The 24,853-nt window shown below is 41.4% G+C and overlaps 1 protein-coding gene, 1 long non-coding RNA gene and 1 other non-coding gene across 10 annotated transcripts in view; 2 read left to right on the forward strand and 1 right to left on the reverse strand.

The window, feature by feature from the left end:
* The window catches only part of AP4S1 (adaptor related protein complex 4 subunit sigma 1), a 64,147-nt gene that overhangs the window by 31,348 nt on the left and 7,946 nt on the right, over positions 1-24,853 (reverse strand). The window contains exon 1 of one of the 8 annotated variants that reach the window (XM_032242620.1): positions 2,323-2,413. The exons of the other annotated variants lie outside the window; for them this stretch is intronic. The gene's annotated coding sequence lies outside the window, so the exon portion shown is untranslated. Of the gene's footprint in view, positions 1-2,322; positions 2,414-24,853 lie in introns of those variants that run through there. 8 annotated transcript variants of the gene reach the window in all.
* On the forward strand, positions 118-23,203 carry LOC116526313. The gene is made up of 3 exons (XR_004258087.1): positions 118-128; positions 18,285-18,288; positions 23,110-23,203. It is a non-coding gene; the product is annotated as an uncharacterized LOC116526313 (long non-coding RNA).
* LOC116526386 lies at positions 23,074-23,273 on the forward strand. The gene has a single exon (XR_004258126.1). It is a non-coding gene; the product is annotated as a U2 spliceosomal RNA (small nuclear RNA).

Consider the following 24,853-nt stretch of genomic DNA (forward strand, 5'->3'; position numbering starts at 1 on the left):
AGGGTCAACTGTATTATTTCCTTGCTGCAACTGGAAACATTATGGTATAATACTTCGACTAAGTTTTATATATATATATATTTTGTCCTCCCAGCTCATCTCATTTCCTAAGCCCTATCAGACGGGTGGTTATCTTACAGCAATTCTAAACTCTTAAGCTGTAAAGAGCCAGCCCCAGTGTGGCCAAGCCTGGGGTTGCTGTGTCCATTCCCTGTACAGAACAGGATGTTATCCAGACCAGCTCAACTGGGGATATAACAGCTGTGCCATGAGGGAAGCCTGTGGCCATTCACTCCCTTTTCCAGGAAGATAAGCTCATGGCTGTGGGTGGGATTGCAACATACTCTGTGGTGTTTAATCATTTGGTATCAAGTGCTGCTTTTGTTTGCCTCACAAATTATTGTCAGTAAATTATGGCAGGTTACCAGGAAGTTAAGATTACCATCCTTTCTTTTACTCCCTTTCAGCAAAGTTATTTAAAAACAATCTTTATGATAGTTTGAAATTATACTCCTACACCTTGGATTTCAACTGCCAGGTAAAAGGAAAAAAATGTCTCAAAGGTACTCATGGCCAAACCTTTGCCTTTAAATGTCCTGCTTGCATTAAGTGGTAAAATGAGATGTAAAAAGATCTCATTGAGGTATTACATCAAGGGATCAAATTGGTTTCTACCATACAAGCACAGCATTCCTTACCACTGACTTCAAGAGCAGAGATGACAAATAAGGACATGTTGAATTGATACTCATTAGGATGCAAGTTTTGAAAAGAGTAAATGAAGGCTTCTTAAGACTTGGATACATCTTTCTTTTCTTCTTCTTTTTTTTTTTTTTTTTTTGAGACGGAGTTTCACTCTTGTTACCCAGGCTGGAGTGCAATGGCGCGATCTCGGCTCACCGCAACCTCCGCCTCCTGGGTTCAGGCAATTCTCCTGCCTCAACCTCCTCAGTAGCTGGGATTACAGGCACGCGCCACCATGCCCAGCTAATTTTTTGTAGTTTTAGTAGAGACGGGGTTTCACCATGTTGACCAGGATGGTCTCTATCTCTTGACCTCGTGATCCACCCGCCTCGGCCTCCCAAAGTGCTGGGATTACAGGCTTGAGCCACCACGCCCGGCACATCTTTCTTTTCTTGCATGCTCTTAAACATTTGACAGTTTTAACTGTAGCATGATGCAGTGGTAAAAAAACTAGAGAAACACAACTGTAAACCAGTTCTACTATAAAATATACAACGCCAAAATAAACAATGTGGAGACTCAAGAGACAGGAAATATCCGAGAACTAAAGATGAATGCTGTAAGCACCTATCATGGTTATTAATCATCAAGGAGGAGGGAGATGAAATAATTATGAAACTGAGATAGGACAGTAAGAAGGAATATGCTTAGACAAGTGTTGGGAGTGGTCAGGGAGCAGGTATGAACTTCCTGTTTTAAACTATTTGCATTCAGGCCAGGCGTGTGGCTCATGTCTGTAAATCCAGGACTTTAAAAGGTCGAGGCAGGCAGATCACAAGGTCAGAAGTTCGAGACCAGCCTGGCCAATGTGGTGAAACCCAATCTCTACTAAAAATACAAAAAAATTAGCCAGCCATGGTGGCGCATGCCTGTAATCCCAGCTACACAGGAGGCTGAGGCAGGAAAATCGCTTGAACCCAGGAAGTGGAGGTTGCAGTGAGCCAAGATCATGCCACTGCACTCCAGCCTGGGCAACAGAGTGAGACTGTCTCACCAAAAAAAAAAAAAAAAAAAAAAAAAATCCACACACACCAAAACAACAACAAAAAACGACTATCTGCATTCAGTGACACACACGGGCCAGGTGCGGTGGCTCATACCTATAGCACTTTGAGAGGCCATGTCATCTCTACCAACAAAAAGCGGGGGAAAAAAAAAGCCAGGCATCATGGTGCGCACCTATAGTCCCAGCTACTCAGGAAGCTGAGTTGGGAGGACTGCTTGTGCCCAAGAATTGGAGGCAGCAGTGAGCTATGATCACACCATGCCCACTCTGGCCTGGGCTACAGAGTGAGATCCTATCTCTAAAGACACACACACACACACAAACACACGCACACGCGCACACGCACACGCACACACGCACACGCACGCACAGAGCTGGGGAAGATATTTTGATGACCAGGAAGGAAGTCAGGAGATGCTACACCCAAAAGCTTGTGTGAATGCATGTATATATACCAAAGAAGAAGAAAGAAGGCAACTTCATAGGGGAAAGTGTTACACAAATGGTACTAGGATGCCCTAGCAACAGAATCTAGAAAGCCCCAAGAGGAAAAGAAGATTAAGATTACTTACAGTAGGAATCAAACAAGCATTTTCCTTGGATTAGCATGAACATGCTTTCAAGACTAGTGAGGTTGGTAGACTCAGAGTAGAATATGGGGCCAGGCGAGGTGGTTCATGCCTGTAATCCCAGCACTGGGAGGCTGACGTGGGTTGATCACCTGCCACTAGGAGTTGGAGATCAGCCAAGACAATATAAGACAACTTGCCTCTACACCAACAAAAAAAAACCACACACACCCCAAAAAAACTGAGCTTGGTTTGGTGGTCCATGTCTGTAATCCCAGCTACTTGGGAGGGTGAGGCTGAGATCAGGAATTCTAGGCTACAGTGAACCGATTGCTACAGTGAGCTATAGCATGGGTGACAGATGAAGACCCTATCTCTAAAAACCAAACAAACAAACAAAAACAAAAACAAAAAACCAGCTGGGTGTGGTGGCTCATGCCTTTAATCCCAGTACTTTGGGAAGCCAAGGTGGGTGGATCACCTGAAGTCAAAAGTTCAAGACCAGCCTGGTCATCATGGTGAAACCCCATCTCTGCTAAAAATACAAAAAGAATTAGCTGGGCATGGTGGCAGGCAACTTTAATCCCAGCTACTCAGGAGGCTGAGGCAGAAGAATTGCTTGAACCCAGGAGGTAGAGATTGCAGAGAGCCCAAATCACGCCATTGTACTCCTGCCTGGGCAACAAGAATGAAATTCTGTCTCAAAAACAAAAACAAACAAAAAAAGCGAAGCATGGTGGCTCACAACTGAAATCCTAGCACTCTGGGAGGCGGAGGCAGGAGGACAGGAATTCGAGACCAGTCTGGCCAATATTGTTAAACCCATTCTCTACTGAAAATACAAAAAAAATTGGCCAGGTGTGGTGGCAGGCACCTGTAATCCTAGCTACTTGGGAGGCTGAGGCAGGAGAATCACCTGAAGCCAGGAGGCGGAGGTTGCAGTGAGCCGGGATTATGCCACTGCACTTCAGCCTGGGCAACAGAGTGAGACTCCACCTCCAAAAAATAAATAAAGTAAAAACAAAACAAACGAACAAACAAAAAAACAGTAGAGTATCATCGGATCCATGTCCTAGCACCCACTTAATATAAACTTAATGCCCAGAGAAAAGAGATGGAAAAGGCTGAATACACGCTGAATTCAGCAGGTATCATATTTCCGATGGCATATTTCTGGGAGTTAGACCTAGGAGAGTCTTTACAGATTGTCATATCCAAAGATGGCAAATGGGTTTCCACTTGGGTGTCAACTGTGACTAACTGTAATAGCTGCTTTGGGAAGGATTCTGGAGCTGCTTCCAGGTTCAAAACAAAAGGATGACATGTGTGATTATTTGTCAGTTGTTGGTAAGGAAGCAGGAAGTGGCAATGTATGCACCTTATATGTGTCATCCCTGAGGTGTACTCCCTTCATTTTGTAGATGGGAAAACTGATCAGAGATGTAGAGTGAAGTCCTGAATTCTGCTCCCCTGACTCATAATATAATGCTGTCTTTAATCTATCACATTGTGTCACTCTGTACATCAGTGTCATTAAATGTTCACTTAAGCTTTTTGTTTGTTCTGTTTTTTGAGACAGGATCTTGCTCTGTCACCCAGGCCGAAGTGCAGTGGCACAATCACAGCTCACTGCAGCCTTGACCTCCCAGGCTCAAGCAGTCTACCCACCTCAGCCCCCAAGTAGCTGGGACTACTAATTTTTGTACATTTTGTAAAGGCAAGGTTTCACCATGTTGCCCAGTCTAGTCTCAAACTCCTGAACTCAAGTGATCCACCCGCCTTGGCCTCACTAAGTGCTAGGATCACGTACGTGAGACATGGCACCCAGCCAAATGTTCACTTGAGCTTAGTGAGCATTAACTTCAGATAGCTTTGGATGTGATCAAGTCATTATTCTCTTTTCTAATGCTGCTGCACAATTAATCTAGAAAATGCCAAACAAATCACAGCATGAAAAAGTACGGTATGTAGCCAGGTACATGCATCCATATTATTAGCTACTTGGGAGGCTGGGGTGGGAAGACTGCTTGAGCCCAAGAGTTTGAGGCTGCAGTACGCCATGATCATGCCTGTGAATAGCCACTGCACTCCAGCTTGGGCAACAGAGAAAGACTCTGTCTCTAAAGAGAAAACAAAAAGTAGAGTATGCAGATTTAGAATTGAAAATGATAAGACTGGTAACGGTGGTTCATACTTGTAATCCTAGCATTTTGGGAGGCTGAGGTGGGCAGACCACTTGAGGTCAGGAGTTCGAACCCAGCCTGGCCAACATGGTGAAACCTTGTCTCTATTAAAAATACAAAAAAATTAGACCAGTGTGGTGGCAGGTGCCTGTAATCCCAGCTATTTGGGAGGCTGAGGCAGCAGAATCGCTTGAACCTGGGAGGCGGAGGTTGTAGCGAGCCAAGACTGCACCACTGCACTCCAGCCTGGGTGACAGAGCAAAACTCTGTCTCAAAAAAAGAAAACGGGCCAGGCGTGGTGGCTCATGCCTGTAATCCCAGCACTTTGGGAGGCCGAGGCAGGCAGATCACAAGGTCAAGAGATCAAGACCATCCTGGCCAACATGGTGAACCCCGTCTCTACTAAAAATACAAAAAAATTAACCAGGTGTGGTGGCACATGCCTGTGGTCCCAGCTACTCGGGAGACTGAGGCAGAAGAATCGCTTGAACACAGGAGGTGAGGTTGCAGTGAGCCAAGATTGCGCCACTGCACTCCAGCCTGTTGACAGAGCAAGTCTGTCTAAAAAAAATAAATAAAAAGAAAATGGTATTTGATGATAATTAACATTCTTTCTAGCTCTAAATGCTTTTTATGTACCCCCAAATCATAATATTGTAATACATACACACAAACACTAAGGTAATATCAGACAAAAACATTTCTTTTTTGCCTCCTAAAAAGTGATTTAAATAAAATCTCCAAAGTTAAAAAGCAAATTTCTACCCAGAAAACATGTAGTACCAGTACAGTATAGTGTAACAGTCCACAGCATGAACTGGAGTCTGACTGCTTGGCTCTACCACTTAGTTGCTTTGTGACCTTGGACAAGATACTTAATCTATTTGAACTCAGTCTTCTGTACGGTGGTCACAGTGACAGTACTCACTTCCTAGGTTGTTGTGAGGATTAAAGAAGTTAGGATATGTAACACTCCTAGAACAGGCTAGGCAGCTGGCACACAGTGAGTGCTACATAAGGGTTAACCAGTGTCATCATGATAACATGTTGTCTTTTCCCCAGTGAAGCTTTTCCTGCCTATTCCAATCCTCTCTTCCCAACTATAAAGAGCGATAATCCTGTCTATGGTCTACATAACAACCATTTTATTGCATGTTAAGATCCCCTACCAAAAAAGTAATTTAGACTTTTAAAGCTGTGACTGTAAGAGAAAGATTTTACATTGTGACCCAGTATACAAATATATATATATATTGTAAATGTAAAATGTAATATATGTATTACATTATTTACATGATGTACAGAGATACACCTTGAAGAGTTTTGAAGAGTACTGGTCAGGTAGTTTAAGGAATGTACTTCTATTGGGATTTGTCTCACGTTATTCTTATTATTAAACAGAAGTTATATCTTTTTGGAAGAAAGAACACAGAGGTAAAGTGCCATTTTCACTGTATCATGTCAAGGGCACATACTATCAATATGACCTGTCACTGTTTTTTATTTGTTTTGAAACAGAGTCTTGCTCTGTCACCCGGACTAGAGTGCAGTGGTGCAATTGTGGCTTACTGCAGCCTTGAGATCCTGGGCTCCAGTGATCCTCCCACATCAGCCTCCTGAGTAGCTGGGACCACAGGCATGTACCTCCATCTGCTGCTAATTTAAAAAAATTTTTTTTGCAGACATGGGTCTTGGTATGTTTCCCAGGCTATTTGTTTATTTACTCAATTAAAAATTTATTTAAGTATGGACTCACAGATATTTTATTTTATACCATGGGTTATAATGTAATATGACCGGCACAGTGGCTCATGCCTGTAATCCCAGCAGTTTGGGAGGCTGAGGCGGGTGGATCACCTGAGGTCAGGAGTTCAAGACCAGCCTGACCAACATGGAGAAACCCATCTCTACTAAAAATACAAAAAATTAGCTGGGCGTGGTGGTGCATGCCTGTAATCCCAGCTACTCAGGAGGCTGAGGTAGGGGAATTGCTTGAACCCGGGAGGTGGAGGTTGTGATCGCGGTGAGCCGAAATTGCGCCATTGCACTCCAGCCTGGGCAATAAGAGTGAAACTCTGTCTCAAAAAAAATAATAATAATAATGATAATAGTAAAATATTATGACCCACTGATTTTTAATTTCAGAACTTGCTAACAAGACTGAGTCAAAATTTGAAAAACACTATACTAGAACATGAACTTCTGGGGGGTAGAATCTCTACCTTACTTCAGATCCTCGCACAGTGCCTAATATACAGTGATCATCCAATAAATGTTTACTGAATAAATGAAAGAATGAATTAAAACTTTTTCTAGCAATAACTTTTCCTTTAAAAAAGTCACACAAGTATTCTAACAAAGCAGACATATAAACACCCTCATATCCTAATTCCTGCCCAAATCCCATTCATTTTCCCAAAGATATATCCACTGTTTTTAAGTTTAATGCATATCCTTTTAGACCTTCTCTGTATATCATGCAAATATGTATGCAAATGTAGTAACTTTTTTTTTTTTTTTTTAACATAAATGTGATAGATTGATGAACTCTAAAATGTCTTAGTAACTATTCTCTTCTGGTGTCTTTAAATGAACCTATTCCACTCAAAGTCCTGGCTGGATCCCATGAAAGGTCACTAATGGCCAGACATGGTAGCTCATGCCTTCAATCCTAGTTTCACTTGGGAGGTTGAGGTAGTAGGATCACTTGAGGCCAGGAGTTTAAGACCACCCTGGACAACATAATGAGACACTGTCTCTACCAAAAAAAAAAAAAAAAGTCACTAAAAAGATGTGTTTTAGAATTTAGAGTTCATCCAAACGTCCTCCCATTTCCCAACTTATTCAGGCTTTCTGGGGTTTTTGTTCCCTTCATTTGATGCAGTGCCCTGGCTCCCATTCCTTCTCTGGCCTCTCTGTGACTTGGTTTGGATTTCTTCTTCTAGCTCTGGCTTGGGCAATATTCCAGAACCTGACCTTTGGTATCTGCTCTCTGGCCATCATCCCAGAGCCTATGGCACCCAGCCCTTGCACTGTCAACTGGGAGTAATATCTACCTTACTGAGTGATGCAGAAAATTAAATGAGGCAAATGACATAATTATTGTAAACACATTTAGCACAAGGCTGGGTGCGGTGTTTCATGCCTATAATCCAGGCACTTTGGGAGGCTGAGGTGGGTGGATCACTTGGGGTCTGGTGTTTGAGACCAGCCTGGCCAACATAGTGAAAATCTGTTTCTAATAAAAATATAAAAATTAGCCAGGTATGGTGGTGGGTGCCTGTAATTCCAGCTACTCAGGAGGCTAAGGTAGGAGAATTGCTTGAATCCAGGTGGCGGAGGTTACAGTGAGCTGAGACTGTGCCATTGCACTTAAGCCTAGGCAACAAAAGCGAAACTCCATCTCAAAAAAAAAAAAAAATCTGCACACTGACTTCTTTCCTTTCCACCTTTCTCATATTAAATTAGGAAAAACATACTGATAAGTCTACAGGGAAACAGATATGTATATTTATACATTTTTATTGGTCTTTTAAAATTGCTATACATTTTCTGCCATGTAACCTGGTAGAATGCATTAGCAAATCACGAAAATGATTCTATCCTTTTTCTTTTTTTTTTTTTGAAAGTCTTGCTCTTGTCCCCCAGGCTGGAGTGCAATGGCTCAATCTTGGCTCACTGCAACTTCCGTCTCCAGGTTCAAGTGATTCTCCTGTCTCAGACTCCTTAGTAGCTGGGATTACAGGCGCCCACCACCATGCTCAACTAATTTTTTTGTATTTTTAGTAGAGACAGGGTTTCACCATGTTGGCCAGGCTGGTCTCAAACTCCTGACCTCAGGTGATCCACCAGCCTCAACCTCCCAAAGTGCTGAGATTACAAGCGTGAGACACCACACCCAGCCAATACTTTTATCTTTTAACTCAAGCATCCCAGTCTTGGGAATTTATCCTAAAGTATAATTAAAATCTATATGCATAAAAATGTTTATAACAACATTATAAATAGTGAAACATGGAGCAAGCCCAGATACTACAAGCTGAGAACTGCTAAAGTGAACACCAACTTCATGTCTCCCCCCACCCCCTCCGGAGAGGGACTCACTCTGTCACCAAAGTACAGTGGTGCAATCATGGCTCACTGCAGTCTTGCTGTTCCCTGGCTCAGGTGATACTCCCACCTCAACCTCCCTAGTAGTTGGGACTCCAGGAACATGTAAACACACTCAATTAATTTTTGTATTTTTTGTAGACATGAGGTTTTGCCATGTTGTCCAGGCTGGTCTTCAAGCAATCCTGAGCTCAAGCAATCCTCCTGCCTCGGCCTCCAAAAAGTGCTCGGGTGCTGGGATTATAGGTGTGAGCCACCTCGCCCAGCTATGTCTTTTAGTTATTAAAATGAATATGGTACGGACCCCGGGGCTCATGCCTATAGTCCCAGCACTTCAGGGGGTCGAGGCAGGTGGTTCATCTGAGGTCGGGAGTTCCAGACCAGCCTTGACCAACATGGAGAAACCCAGTCTCTACTAAAAATACAAAATTAGCTGGGCGTGGTGGCACATGCCTGAAATCCCAGCTACTGAGGAGGCTGAGGCAGGAAAATTGCTTGAATCCAGGAGGCAGAGGTTGCAGTGAGCCAAGATCACGCCATTGTACTCCAGCCTGGGCAACAAGAGTGAAACTCCATCTCAAAAAAAAGAAAAAAAACGAATTCATAAAAGGAAGACAAGCAACACAATTAAAAAAACAGACTGGATTTGGAAATAAATTTGAAGAGGATATATGAATGGCAAATAAGCATGCGAAACAACGTTCAACATCCTTAATCACTGAGAAAATGCAAATGTGGTTTTAAACTCCAGTAAGATACCATTTCACACCCACTAGAGTGGCCATAATAAAAAAGGCAGACAGTAACAAATGCTAGGATGTGGAGATCCTAGAATGTTCATACATTGCTGATGGGACTGTAAATGCTACAGACACTTTAGAAAACAAATTGGCAGTTTTCAAAAAAAACCCACAAATTTACCATATTATCCAGCAATTCTACTTCTAAGTATATACCTAAGAGAAATGAAAACATGTCTATCAGCTAATGAATAGATGAACAAAATATAGCGTATCTGTACAGTAGAAAACTATTCAACAATGAAAGGGAACAAAATGTATGAACCTTAAAAATGGTAAGTGAAAGAAGCCAGATATAGAATACTACGTATCATAAGATTGTACTAATAAGAAATGTCCAGAAAAAGCATATCTATAGTGATAGAAAGTAGATTAGTGGCTACCAGGACCAGGAGAAGAAAGGCTGGGGTTTGTTTGGGGATTTAAAAAATCTTCTGGCTGGGCGTGGTAGCTCATGCTTGTAATTCCAGCACTTTGGAAGGCTGAGGGCAGCTGATCGCCTGAGGCCGGGAGTTCAAGACCAGCATGACCAACACGGAGAAACTCCATCTCTACTAAAAATACAAAATTAGCTGGATGTGGTGGCACACGCCTGTAATCCCAGCTACTCGGGAGGCTGAGGGAGGAGAATTGCTTGAACCTGGGAGGTGGAGGTTGCAGTGAGGCAAGATCATGCCATTGCACTCTAGCCTGTGCAACAAGAGCAAAACTCTGTCTCAAAAAAAAAAAAAAAAAAAAAAAATCTTCTAACACTGGATTGTGGTAATATTTGCTCAACTTTGTAAATTATGTGAAAGTTTGTCAGAACCCAAATGGAGTCACTAATGCCAAACCCAAAGCAAAGTGGAGTGGGGAGGCCATTAAGAAGGGGATGTCACATACACCGGCTTATAATGAAAACTATAACAAGGACTCTCTGAAAACCACATCCTTACATAAAAAATCTTCTGCCAGGATGTCTACCCAGTACTGCCCGCTGAACTTTGGACTGTACCACCCTCATTATTGATACTTGTAGCCTTATGTAACCTTCCTAATTTTTCCTTTAAAAGTTTTCCCTAGGTTGGGCAAGGTTGCTGGCGCCTATAATCCCAATACTTTGGGAGGCTGAGGTGGGCCAATTGCTTGAGCCCAGGAGTTTGAGACCAGCCTCAACAACATGGTGAAACTCTTATGTCTACAAAAAATTAGCTGGGTGTGGTGGCATGAGCCTGTGGTCCCAGCTACTCAGGAGGCTGAGATGGGAAGATTCCTTGAGTGTGGGAGGCAGAGGTTGCAGTGAGTCAAGATGGCACCACTGCACTCCATCTTGGATAACAGATCCAGGCCCTGTCTCAAAAATAAATACGTAGGCCGGGAGTGGTGGCTCACGCATGTAATCCCAGTACTTTGGGAGGCCAAATCGCCTGAGGTCGGGAGTTCAAGACTAACCTTGCCAACATGGTAAAACCTTGTCTCTACTAAAAATACAAAAAAAATTAACCAGGTGTGGCGGCGTGTGCCTACAGTCCCAGCTACTTGGGAGGTTGAGGCAGGACAATCGCTTGAACCCGGGAGGTAGAAATTACAGTGTGCCAAGATCGTATCATTGCACTCCAGCCTGGGTGACAGAGCGACATCCCTTCTAAAAAAAGAACAAAAAATGAAAATACATACATACTTAATAGAATAATAAAAGTTTCCCTTTGCCCAATAATCTCCTCAGGCATGATCTGTGATACCATGCAATCCCAGATTATAACCTGTCATTCATTCCCAAATAAATGCATTTATTTTGAGAGCAACTCTCTGTTGTTTTAGGTTGACATTACTTAAAAAAAAAAAAAATCATTGAACTTGCAAAGGAAAAAAGAAACTTTTTTCTCTTTACACTCACACTAAACACATTTGCGTGTCCAGATGTCTGGGTATTTTCCACACAAAGCAATTTTCCAACTCTCTTACTCTGAACACTAGCTGGGTATCCTATAACTCAATTCAATTCTGAAACCACCCATCTGAAGTTAAAGTCAGATCCCACAGGTTGAGGGGTCAGTCTTATAAGACTGCCCCTACTTCGGACACCATTCACAAGTAGAAGGTTGTCATCTATACTTCTGACCAACTGGACATAAATCAGGGATAAATTATTAAACCTCTTCAGGTTTGATAATTTGCTAGAGCAACTCACAGATCTCAGGGAAATACTTAACTTACATTTAACAGTTTATTGGCCAGGTGCAGTGGCTCATGCCTGTAATCCTAGCACTTTGGGAGGCTGAGGTGGGCAGATCACGAGGTCAGGAGTTCAAGAGCAGCCTAGCCAACATGGTGAAACCCTGTCTCTACAAAAAATACAAAAATTAGCAGGGCGTGGTGGCACGCACCAATAATCCCAGCTACTCAGGAGATTGAAACAGGAGAATCGCTTGAATCCAGGAGGTGAAGATTGCAGCGAGCTGAGATTGCGCCACTGCACTCCAGCCAGGGCAACAGAGTGAGACTTCGTCTCAAAAAACAAACAAACAAAAAAAACAGTTTATTACACGTGATAAAACCCACTGGCTCACACCTGTAATCCCAGCACTTTGGGAGGCTCAGGTGGGTGGATCACAAGGTCAGGAGTTCAAGACCAGCCTGGCCAAGATGGTGAATCCCCATCTCTACTAAAAATACAAAAATTAGCTGGGCATGGTGGCAGGCATCTGTAATCCCAGCTACTCGGGAGGCTGAGGCAGAGAACTACTTGAACCCCGGAGGTGGAGTTTGCAGTGAGTTGAGATCGTACTACTGCACTCCAGCCTGGGAGACAAAGTGAGACTCTAAAAAAAAAGACATACACTTGAGGCCAGGAGTTCAAGACCAGCCTGAGAAACATAGCAAGTCCCCATCTCTACAATTTTTTTTCTTTAAAAACTAACAGGGCCAGGTATGTGGTTCAGGTTTGTAATCCCAGCACTCTGGGAGGCTGAGGTGGGCAGATCGTTTGAGCCCAGGAGTTCAAAATCAGCCCAGGCAACATAGCAAGACCCTGTCTCTATGAGAGAGAAAAAAAAAAAAAAACCAGGGCATGGGGGCTGTTCCCTATAGTTCCAGCTATTCAGGAAGCTGGGGCAGGAAGATTGCTTGAGCTCAGGAGGTCCGGAATCTATGATTATGCCACTATACTCTAGTTTGGGCAGCAGAGTGAGACTCTGTCTTTAAAAAAAAAATTACTAGACATATAATGTGTTCCTCCTACACCTTAGAGCACTTGTGAGCTACTATTTAGAAACCCTATCTCTGCAAAGTCCAGCACTCTATGACATAATAAATAGAAAAGGAAGGGTTATAGTAAGACGCATTTTGCTTAACTCTAGATAGTAGGATTAGGGGCAATATTTATTTTATATTGTTACTTGGTTTTAAATTTCCCAAATTTTAAGCGATGTGTTACTTTTTGTTTCACATACATATATACATCACATACATACAGTTTGTTTAAAAAAAATGTTGACTTAAATTATATAATTTTACAAAGTTATCCAGCTGCAAAATAAATGTTTACCCTAAATAATGAAGCTACAGTTTCATTTACTGTGACATTTCTTTTTTTTTTTTTTTTTTGAGACGGAGTTTCGCTCTTAAGACCCAGGCTGGAGTGCAATGGCGTGATCTCGGCTCACCGCAACCTCCACCTCCTGGGTTCAGGCAATTCTCCTGCCTCAGCCTCCTGAGTAGCTGGGATTACAGGCACGTGCCACCATTCCCAGCTAATTTTTTGTATTTTTAGTAGAGACGGGGTTTCACCATGTTGACCAGGATGGTCTCGATCTCTTGACCTCGTGATCCACCCGCCTCGGCCTCCCAAAGTGCTGGGATTACAGGCTTGAGCCACCGCGCCCGGCCTACTGTGACATTTCTAAATGCCACGTCTTTAAAATATGGGCTGTTTCTCAAAATGGATGTGCTAAGAGTATCTAATCAGCATATCTTAAACACAGGAAACATGGAAATGGCAACTGCAAGATTCTTTTTGTCATGCCATATTGATTCATTCCATCAGCTTCCAAGTATTAATAATCTAGCAGTTTCTGAATTTCTCCATCCATAAATGGGAGGAAATAATACTGATCAGTAGCCAATTTTCATCTAATTTGGAGCACCTCCCTCAGTTTGTAATATATATTATGTTTGTACACAACAAAAACATTGTTTCTTTGCCTCAGAATTTACCTGAATTCTACAACGATTCAGTTTCCTCATCTGTCAACTGGGAATAATGCTAACTCTGTCGCCGAGTTATTGTGAGGACTAAATGAGATAAGGAAAATGTGAAACACTCCAGAGCCTTCTTTCTCTCCTCATCCTACTCTCCAGTGTAGGTAAGATTGTCTTCCCAACAGATTCTCCCTACTATAGTCCTAAGATTACTGAAATTTGACTTCAAGAAGCCTGTCACTCATTCTACCTATTTTCCCTGTTCAGCACCCCTCTCTCACTCACTCAAAATCTTTCCTTTATGATTCAAAATATATTTGAAGTAGCTTTGGATGAAACTTTTTCTTTTTTCTGTTAAAGTCCTGGGTCACTCAACAAATATTTCAACCATATTTGATTAATTTGGCATTAAACACTTATGTATGTGTGTTGCTTTTTTCTTTTTTGAAACAGAGTCTCGCTCTGTGCCCAGGCTGGAGTGCAGTGATGCAATCTCGGATCACTGCAACTTTCGCCTCCTGAGTTCAAGCGATTCTCCTGCCCCTCTTTTCCTTAGTAGCTGGGATTACAGGCGTGCATCACCATGCCCGGCTAATTTTTGCATTTTTAGTAAAGACGGGGTTTCACCATGTTGGCCAGGCTGGTCAAACTTCTGGCTTCAGGTGATCCACCTGCCTGGGCTTCCAAAAGTGTTCGGATTACAGGTTACAGGCATGAGCCACTGTGCCCGGCTACATCTGAAAAATTTCTAAAACTTCATATGGCTGTCAGATCTTGATCTAAAACCATTTTGGTAAATTGACCAAAGAGTCTCATCAAATTCTGGTCTGAGATACAATTTAAATCCAAATAAGTGTAGTTATTTGCAACTTTAAAGTATACATTCATAAAGCAGAGGGAAGCCAAACGTTTTATTGAAAGGGGTATTGTATTTTCAAAGAAGTTCAAGTCAGACTTTCTATCTTAAATTAGGGAGGTGAAATAAAGATTTTTAAGATTTTTACAGGAATATGATCCAGGTTGGGGAGAAAAACTGAGGATGAGGAATTTATATACTATAAATAGACCATTACATTGATTGATCGAAAGTACTTGTTTTATTTTTACTCCTTAGTCATCTCTGTGTCTGTGGAGTGGGGGATGGAGAGATTGAGAGTAGACTGTCAATCAAGCATTTGCCAGAGAGGAACTGAATAGCAGAATCTCCTGATGGTGCAAGAAGTAAGAACAGTTTAAAAAGATATAAAGTGCTGGGCGCAGTGGCTAACACCTGTAATCCCAGTACTTTGGGAGGCTGAGGCGGGTGGATTGCTTGAGGTCAGGTGTTTGAGACCAGCCTGGCCAACATGGTGAAACCCTGTCTCTAAAAAATAAAATAAAATAAAATAAAATAAAATAAAATAAAGGATACAAAGTGGTAATGGCCGGAGTGTGTATGTACCTGTGTGTCCATGTTTGTGTGGCTGTTGTTGCTATCTATTGCCCTACATTTAAATTTAAAAGTAATTTGGATCATCATATTCTACCTCCCACTCTTTGGACAGAAAAGCTAGTTGCAAGCAGACCCAAGCTTCCCATTACTGTTCATAATGAAGACAACAATCTCTCTCAACATCAAAATAAAATTTCTTCTTCTAAAATTATCTTTCTTCTATTTGGTTCTAGTGCCAAGGGTAATTTATTTAGATATTTAAAGTAATGTTGGCTGGGCGCAATGGCTCATGCCTGTAATTTCAGCATTTTGGGAGGCCGAGGCAGGTGCATCACTTCAGGTCAGAAATTTGAGATCAGCCTGGCCAACATGGCAAAACCCTGTCTCTACTAAATATACAAAAAAATTAGCCCGGTGTGGTGATGTGCACCTGTAATCCCAGTGACTGGAGAGGCTGAGGAAGGAGAATTGCTTGAACCTAGGGAGTAGAACCTGCAGTGAGCAGAGATCGCACCACTGCACTGCAGCCTGGGCAACAGAGTGAAACCCTCATATCAAAAAAATAAAATAAAATGAAATAAAATAATGTTAAAATAGGGAATTATTCACTTTGACAAACTGTGGGTATAGGTTAGAGATGGCAAAGAAAAACACCCTGTATGAGGAATCTTATTCTAAATTGTTATAAATTAGCCACAAGTGACATATTTGTGCTTAGTGGTGAAAACTCTTCATCAGATTTTTGGATTAACCAGAATATCCAATATCTTACTTTTAGAGAAAGGCAGTGGGGACCAGAGATTGTTGTGCCTGGGATGCTCCCAGGAGGGGCTATAATGATGCTGCAATGAGTTGTGATATATGTGATGTTACAAAGGAGAAACTGTAGAGGTTTAGAACTAGGATTACTACAGATTACTTCCCATTCTTAATTAACAGTGAATCAAGTTTTCCCCTCAAATTAAACATATTTCAAACCTGTCGGGCACGGTGACTTATGCCTATAAACCCAGCACTTTGGGAGGCTGACGCGGGTGGATCACCTGAAGTCAGGGGTTTGAGACCAGCCTGGCCAACATGGTGAAATCCTGTTGCTACTAAAAAGACAAAAATTAGCTGGGCATGGAGGTAGGTGCCTGTAATCCTACTAGAGGGGCTGAGGCAGGAGAATTGCTTGAATCTGGGAAGTGCAGGTTGCAGTAAGCCGAGATTATACCATTGCATTCCAGCCTGGTTGACACAGTGAGACTCCATCTCAATAACAAAACCAAACAAACAAAAAAAAAAATTTCAAACCAGATGTTCTGTATTCTGATATATTTAACTTGTGTACTTCTTGAGTTATCTAATTTTGTTAATTCTTACTAGATATCTGATTCCCAATGAAAACTGTGAAAGAAAACTGTTCTATCATTTTTCTAGTAGTGTATCTGAAAAATTTATAAAGCTTCATGTGGCTGTCAGATCTTGATCTAAAGCCATTTTGGTAAACTGACCAAAAAGTCTTATCAAATTCTGGTCCAAGACACAATTTAAGTCCAAATTGTTTTATGATAGTCTCAAAAATTAATAAATCCAATAACAGCAAAAAAACTGTGGAAGACATACAAAGACAAAGGTTTTTCTTATATAGTACATTTTTCTCTTCATTTAATGGGTAGTGATCACCTAACAGCACTGCATTAGTGTTCATATGATAAATCTTTTAGTATTCTTAAGGTCAAGTGCCATGTTACACATTTTAAGTTCAAATCAAATCAAAGGAATTTAGAATTAAAATTAATTTACCAGTGCTTCCTTTAGCTTTGTGTTACAGTAGAAAAAATCAATGAGAACAATTTTCTTTACTTCTCTAATAAACTTTCTTTCACTGTAAAAAAATAAAAATAAATGAAAGCTTACTAAGATGTGGAGGACTAGCCCGAGCAATATGGTGAAACCCCATCTCAACAAAAAATACAAAAATTAGCCAGGCATGGTGGTACCTTCTGGTAGTTCCAGCTACTTGGGAGGCTGAGAGGGGAGGATCACCTGAGCCTGGGGAGATGGAGGCTGCAGTAAGCTGTGACTAGGCCACTACACTCCAGCCTGGGGACAGAGTGAGAGAGACCCTGTCTCAGGAAATAAAATGAAGATGCAGAGGAATCTGACTTTACACAAAATGTATCTTTGATAAGTTGACTGGTAGACTATAAGTGAATTTAAGTGCAGTACTGGGATTATGGAGACTTTGTATAAAACAATTGTCCATGATTTATGTGCCATTAATTTGTTTCAACATTACAAAGTCTTTTACTCTAATGTTCATATTGCCTGGGAAAAAATAATTACTATGTGAATTTTTCCCTAAAAATACACCCAAAAAATACCATAAAACTACACCTGGCCAGGAGGGGGGTGTGAGGGGGGGCAGGAGGGGGGGGGGGGGGGGAGAATTAAAAAAAAAAACTACACCTATTTTAGTTAAGATCTTCCTAATTAAATAAAGTGTTTCCTGAGTTAAAATCAAGTGCTTTTAAAAGCTACATTAGGGCTGGGCACTATAGCTCATGCCTGTGATCCCAGCACTTTGGGAGGCTGAGACAGGCAGATCACCTGAGACCAGAAGTTGGCGACGAGCCTGGCCACACATGGCAGAACCCCATTCCTATAAAAATTAGCTGGGCATGGTGGCTCACGCCTGTAATCCCAGCTACTTGGGAGGCTGAGGCAGGAGAATTGCATAAACTTGGGAGGTACAGGTTGCAGTGAGCTAAGTGCATGCCGCTGCACTCCAGCCTAGGCAACAGAGCAAGACTCCGTCTCAAAAAAAAAAAGTAAAAGCTACATTAAGGCTAGGCTCCGTGGCTCTCACCTATAATCTCAGTGCTTTGGGAGGCTGAGGTGGGAAGATCACTTGAACCCAGGAGGTTAAGGCTGCAGTGAGCTGAGATGCCACTGCACTCCAGGCTGGGCAACAGAACAAGGCTGTCTCAAAAAACCAAACAAGCAACAACAATAAAAAAAATCCTCTACATTTAAAGAAACAAAAAACAAATGAGTCATTAATCCTCCCAGTGTTTGATGGTGGCCGTGAAAGGCTTCCACTGATTTAACTTGGGAGGCATTATTACTCACTCTTGGTAATATAATATGCTCATACCACCCAACTCACCAACTCAGGAACAGAGGATAGTAACAATAGGAAGTGCCTACAGTGCTTACTAGGTGCCAGGCATTGTTTTGAATGCTTTAACTATATCCAGTTAATCCTCCTCATAGCTCTGTGAGTCAGAAACTTTTTTTTTGATAGCTGCCCATCACTGATAGAGACTGTTTTTATCTTCACTTTACAAATGTGAAAATTTCGTTACTTACCGAAGGTTACTCAGTGAAATGGCTGAGGAAGACCCAGTTTCATTTAGTGTGGCTTTCAAGTCTGCGCTCACACCCAAAGCTCATTATCTTTGGGTTTGCCTCAAGACTAATTCAATGATGGCTGTAACAGGACCATGGATGTATAATTTCACTCCTCATTCACTAGTGTAAATCCAGCTCTGACCTGTTGTGCCCTGTACATAAAAGCTTCTTTTTTTTTTTTTGTTTTGAGACGGAGTTTCCCTGTTGTTGCCCAGGCTGAAGTGCAATGTCGTGATCTCGGCTCACTGCAACCTCCGCCTCCCTGGTTCAAGCGATTCTCCTGCTTCAGCCTCCTAAGTAGCTGGAATTACAGGCATTTGCCACCATGCCCAGCTGATTTTGTATTTTTTGTAGCAATGGGGTTTCTCCATGTTGGTCAGGCTGTTCTTGAACTCCGACCACAGGTGATCCGCCAGCCTCAGCCTCTCAAAGTGCTGGGATTACAAGTGTGAGTCACCGTGCCCAGCTATGAAAGCTTTTAATGGCTAATATGATGTTTTGGTAGCTCAGCTCTTAACCCTGGAGCGTACCACAAGCCCTGGAGCATACCACAAAAGGTACAGTTCTAACAGATTATTTTCTCATAGTTGATCTCAACAGGGAGCCTAAAATATGAAAGAAGTGGCTCAATAAAATAATGTGAAAATTTAGGACAATAAAGCTTAAATTACTATATTCACTACAGTGTGTTTAACATTTGTGATTAGAGCTAAGTAATACTTCCAAAATTCTTAAGTCTGATTTGCTCTTTTAGAGTGTTCAGCTAATCATTCTTTCCACTTGCAATAAATAAAACATACCAGGCAAATGTTATCCAAGCCAAGTTTACAGAGGTATATCTGAACTCAGTACCATCCTCATTCAGATCAGTTGTCAGAGTAGAACACAGAGACTTCCAGGTGGCCTGCTTGGTTGCCCTTAGCCCAGAAGCACTTTATGGTACTTTGAATTTCACAATAAACTGTAGCAACATATTACAGCTTCTTCTGAAAATGAATTATGTTTTGTTTTATTTTGAGATGAGGTCTCTGTCACCCAGGCCGGAGTACAGTGGTGTGATCATAGCTCACTACACCCTAGAAGTCTTGGACTCAAGATCCTCTCATGTCAGCCTTCTGAGGAGCTGGGACTACAGGAATATACCAGCCCACCTGGCTAATTTTTTCTTATTTTTTGTAGAGACAGGGGTCTCACTATGTTGCCCAGGCTGGTCTTGAGTTCCTGGGCTCAACCAATCCTCCCACCTTGGTCTCCCAAAGTGCTGTAATTATAGGCCTTAGCCATTGCACCCAGCTAAAAATGTAAATAAATTTAAATGTCAGACAAGAGCCTGCCCAACTGTTGCCAAGAGGATAAACATACTTAAATTTACACTTCTGTATCTCACAATCTTTGGACTAGTAAAAATGTCATAATTACTTCGATAGTGGTCAAGGAAAATCTTTTTAAAATTAGGGCTACAATATATCACATTAGGAGAAAGAGCAGACAATTTAAAATTTAAAAATGTAAGGGTGAAGAGAAGCAAAGAAAGTAGTGGTGATGGCAGCAGAGTACTTCTTGGATCTTCCCAAATCTCATAAAAACAGTGAAAACAACTAGGGTAGCAAAAGAAAACACCTACAGACAACATCTCTACCCAAAACTGGTGAAAAAATGTCCCCTGGAACTCTAGGACACTAATTAATGGGTGGGGCCAAACTATGGTAGCAACAAGAACAGAGGGAGGGTAGAGAGTGGGAGGAAGAGGGAAGAGTGTGTGTGTGTGTGTAAGGCAAGGCAAAGCATGTCCTGGCAGAAGTGGAGGTTAGAAAAAGGGGGCTTGAGAGCACTACCAGAACCAAGAAACCCAGAAATCACTAAGTCATCACCTTAAAAAGGAGCCCCACTAGAAGTGAACATGAAACTAAGAATCACAGTGGGAACTGGAAGGGGGCCTGGTAGGGTCCCTGTTGCCAAGGACTGCAAAGGAAGGACCATAAAGCTCCCAGAAACAGCTTGTGGAATCTCCTTTGCAGGTCAGGCCCTGCAATGAGCAAGGTAGAATACGGTATGTAGAATACAGCTAGCTAGCTAGCTAAAGCTGACAAAAATAGCTAGGTCAGGCTAATTAAATTTAGTAACATTACTAAAATGCAGATAACTAGACATTATGTGTCACCTAGTGTGATGCCATAGGAAGTCTACTGTATCCTCAAATAAGCATTTTTGCCAAGAAAATAAAAACTTAATAAAAAATATGGGCTGGGTATGGTGTTTCACGCTTATAATCCTAGCACCTTGGGAAGCCAAGGTGGAAAAACTGCTTGAGTCCAGGAATTTGAGGCCAGCCTGGGTGAGATCCCATCTCTACCAAAAGTTTTAGATTACTAGTTTTTCTTTCTCTCTTTTTTACCTATTGCTGCTGAACAAATTATTTTATTATTATTATTTTTTTAAGATGGGGTTTCACCATGATGGCCAGGCTGGTCTTGAACTCCTGACCTCAGGTGATCCACCTACCTCGGCCTCCCAAAGTGCTAGGATTACAGGCATGAGCCACCACGCCCAGCCTGAACAAATTATTAAATTATTATTTATTCTTTTTTTTGAGACAGAGTCTTGCTCCGTCACCAGGCGCCAGCCTGGAGTGCAGTGGCACAATCTTGGCTCACTGCAACCTCCGCCTCCCGGGTTCAAGCAATTCGCCTCAGCCTCCCGGGTAGTTGGGACTACAGGCGCACGCCACTACGCCCAGCTCATTTTTGTATTTTTCAGTAGAGACGGGGTTTCACCATGTTGACCAGGATGATCTTGATCTCTTGATCTCACAATCCACCCGCCTCAGCCTCCCAAAGTGCTGGGATTACAGGCATGAGCAACCATGCCGGCTTCTTTTTTATTACTAATTAATTCATGATGCAATAATATATTAGATTTTAAATAATAGAAAATATGGAGGTGAAATAATATATTGAATAACATAAGGTTGTAATTATCCAAATATGGGAAATTCTCCAGGATAAATAATCCAGTCTCTTCAATAAATAAAAGGCATGACAATGAGGAGGTCACAGAAAGGCACATTAAAAAAAAAAAAAAAAAAAAAGACCTAAAGACATAACAACCAAATAAAATGTATGGATTTTGTTTGGATCCTGATTTGAAATTACCAGCTCTTTAAAAAAATGGTTTTTTGAGATACTGGGAGAAATCAAATAAATATGGACTGAGGATTAGATTGTATAAAGGAATTACCATTAATTCTGTAGGTCTGATAATGGTACTGCACTTTGTTAAAAAAAGCAAAAACTCCTAATCTGTTAAAGATACTTAGAGAACTATGTACTAATAAAATAACGTAACGTCTGGTATTTAAACATTTCTTCACACAGAAAAAAGTAGAGGAGATAAAATAAGAATGGCAAAATCTTGTAATTGCAGTTCATTAGATTTTCATTGTTGTTGTTTTTCCATGATTGAAATTCTTCAAAATAAAAAGTTAAGTGGGGCCGGGCATGGTGGGCTACACCTGTAATCCCACCACTTTGGGTGGCCGAGATGGGTGGATCACCTGAGTTTGGGAGTTTGAGACCAGCCTGGCCAATATGGTGAAACCCTTGTCACTACTAAAAATACAAAAAAAAAAAAAAAAATTAGCCAGGCTTGGTGGCAGGTGCCTGTAATCCCAGCTACTTGGGAGACTAAGGTGGGAGAATCACTTGAACTAGGGAGGTGGAGGTTTTAATGAGCTGAGATCACACCACTGCACTCCAGGCTGGGCGTGATAGAGCGAGACTCTGTCTAAAAAAACAAACAAACAAACAACGACAAAAAAAAAAACAGTTAAGTATAAAATGTCTAGGCACAGGTGCAGTGGCTTATGCCTGTAATCCCAGCATTTTAGGAGGCTTAGGAAGGAGGATTCCTTGAGGCCAGGAGTTTAGGACCAGTTTGGACAATGTAGTAAGACTCCGTTTCCCCCTCCCAAAAAAGTCTATGCACAATACTGTACAACACAATTTAAAATATCCAATTGTTATACTAAAAACTATAAAACAAAAGAAGCAAGAACAGTAGGAGTTATTTTAAATGCCTATAATTCTTCAGTCTTTTTTTGTGAGGTAATTGGCATGTACTTTAGGTTAGCCTATTAATAGAAAGCCAAAACTAAAGATTACCATCATTTAAAAATATGTTTTTATAAAAAATATGTTTTTGTGAATTTTTGCCAATTTAACACACTCTCCAAAGGAACACTGTCTTCACCAGAGATTTACTGGGCCAGGTGTCTATGTCTGGTGTCATTCTTTGGAACACTCTCCCCTGCTGCTTCAATGAGAGACAAACCAAGCCTGTTAAATTATTACCTAGCAAACTTTTGGCAATTTCCCAACCAGTCACATTTTCCAGTCATTTTGCTCTTATGTTTACAGACCTGGTTGTTCATTCTTAGCCAATGTCCAGGAAGGACTTGGCTCCAGGCAAGCTCTTTTTTCCTTTTCAATTCTGACATCTCTATGAGTTAACTATTATACAATATTATCACAGCCTATTTTTTTTCTGACTCATATTACCCTGGAGACAGCTACAGAATGAACTTGGACTAAAATTTTATACAGCACGCTGAGTTTCCTAAAGGTTTGCTATTTTCTATAATCTGTGAAGGTCCATCACTTCTCAGCCTTTTGGCTAAGATCAAGCATAGTATCTGTTCTTATCAGTTTAATATCTGATACATCCTCTATCCGAGGACAATATATTAAATATATTTTTGGAGTCGGGAGATGGAATAGGAGCTTGCTCAAAAAAAAAAAATATGTGAAGGTCCTTTTCCTTTTCCTCACAATGCATTATCTGAAGGGTTCAAGTGCCCTGCCTGTGTTTCTGCAATTTTCTTACCCATAACCAATCACTATAATGAGAAGTAGATCTTAATTTGGCAGGTTAAAGCATGGTGCAGGTCAAAGCTGCCTCCTTTCTGTTCCACCTGCATAATGTTTTGCTCCTTTGGTTTTTGACCACAAGCCAGCTCTTCTTAAAGATCTTCCTCTGTGCTCTAATACTTGTTTGTTCTGTTTATAAATATAAATATTGTATCATTTCCCTGAGGGAGTGGATCACCCCAAAACTATCTAAAAATAATTTCAAACATGTAAATGATTTGAGAGCTAGAGACAGTAATATTGAACCCATTAATAGGATGGCATTAGGCAGAACTGTGCACGGAGACTTTCTAGTTTCCAAATACACATATACACTCACTGATGTAAAGGGTGAGAACTTCTACTAAGGACTTACTGAAGTGACCAAGAACTCTTCAGCTTTCTTTCTTCATATAGCCTTTGCAGATGATGCCAAAAAGATGACTAGATTAGTGTTTGTGAATTTATTTGAACTCCTTGATAGAAGGATGCCAGGTACCTAGTCAGCAAGATATAAAACTGTATGTTCGGGGTGAGTAATTACAGGGAGTTATATAGTCCTTAGAAGTAGGGTCAACACTCGTTGAACATCAGGTATTGTAATAACTGGCAAGAAAACAACCGGATTTTATCTACTCCTGATTTAGTTAAAAGCCTGGAATTCCTTAACCTACCTTTGTTGACATAATACATGAATGTGAACTGTGACAAATCCCTTTCTGGTCAAAAATAGTATAAGCACCCAGTGTCTAAGATTAGCTAAGAGAAAATAAAAACATTCTAAAATTCTAAACTGATCAAAGATATAAATAAGCAATCCTAGCACTTTGGGAGGCCAAGGTGTACGGATCACCTGAAGTTCAAAATCAGCATGGCCAACAATTTTTTTTTTTTTTTTTTTTTTTTTTTTTTTTTTTGTGAGACAGTTTTGCTCTGTCTCCCAGGCTGGAGTGCAGTGGTGCGATCTTGGCTTACTGCAACCTTTGTCTCCCAGGTTCAAGAGATTTTCACACCTTGGCCTCCCAAGTAGCTGGGACTACAGGTGCCCATGACCACACCCGACTAATTTTTTGTATTTTTAGTAGAGATGGGATTTCACCATGTTGGCCAGGCTGGTCTCCAACTCCTGACCTCAAGTGATCCGCCTGCCTCGGCCTCCTAAAGTGCTGGGATTACAGGCGTAAGCCACCATGCTCAGCTCTTTTTTTTTTTTTTTTGAAACAGGATCTTGCTCTGTTGCCCAGGCTAGGCACCCAGTGGTGTGATCACAGCCGACTGCAGCCTCAACCTCCCAGGCTCAAGTAGCTGGGACTACAAGCACCGGCCACCACACCTGGCTAATTGTTTTGTTTTTTTGTAGAGATGGGTCTCCCCTTGTTGCACAGGCTGGTAAACAGGCATTGTTGAAGATTATCAGCAATAGATTGAAACTGGGAGAATTTATGGGTGTGGAGGAGGCATGAACAGGACTGATGAAAGGACAGAACAAATAGGATGTTTCAAAGTTGAGCTTTAAGAGAGGAAATG

Source organism: Sapajus apella, unplaced genomic scaffold, assembly GCF_009761245.1.
Source record: "Sapajus apella isolate SASKATOON/1434 unplaced genomic scaffold, GSC_monkey_1.0 scaffold50, whole genome shotgun sequence".
Lineage (NCBI taxonomy): Eukaryota > Metazoa > Chordata > Mammalia > Primates > Cebidae > Sapajus > Sapajus apella.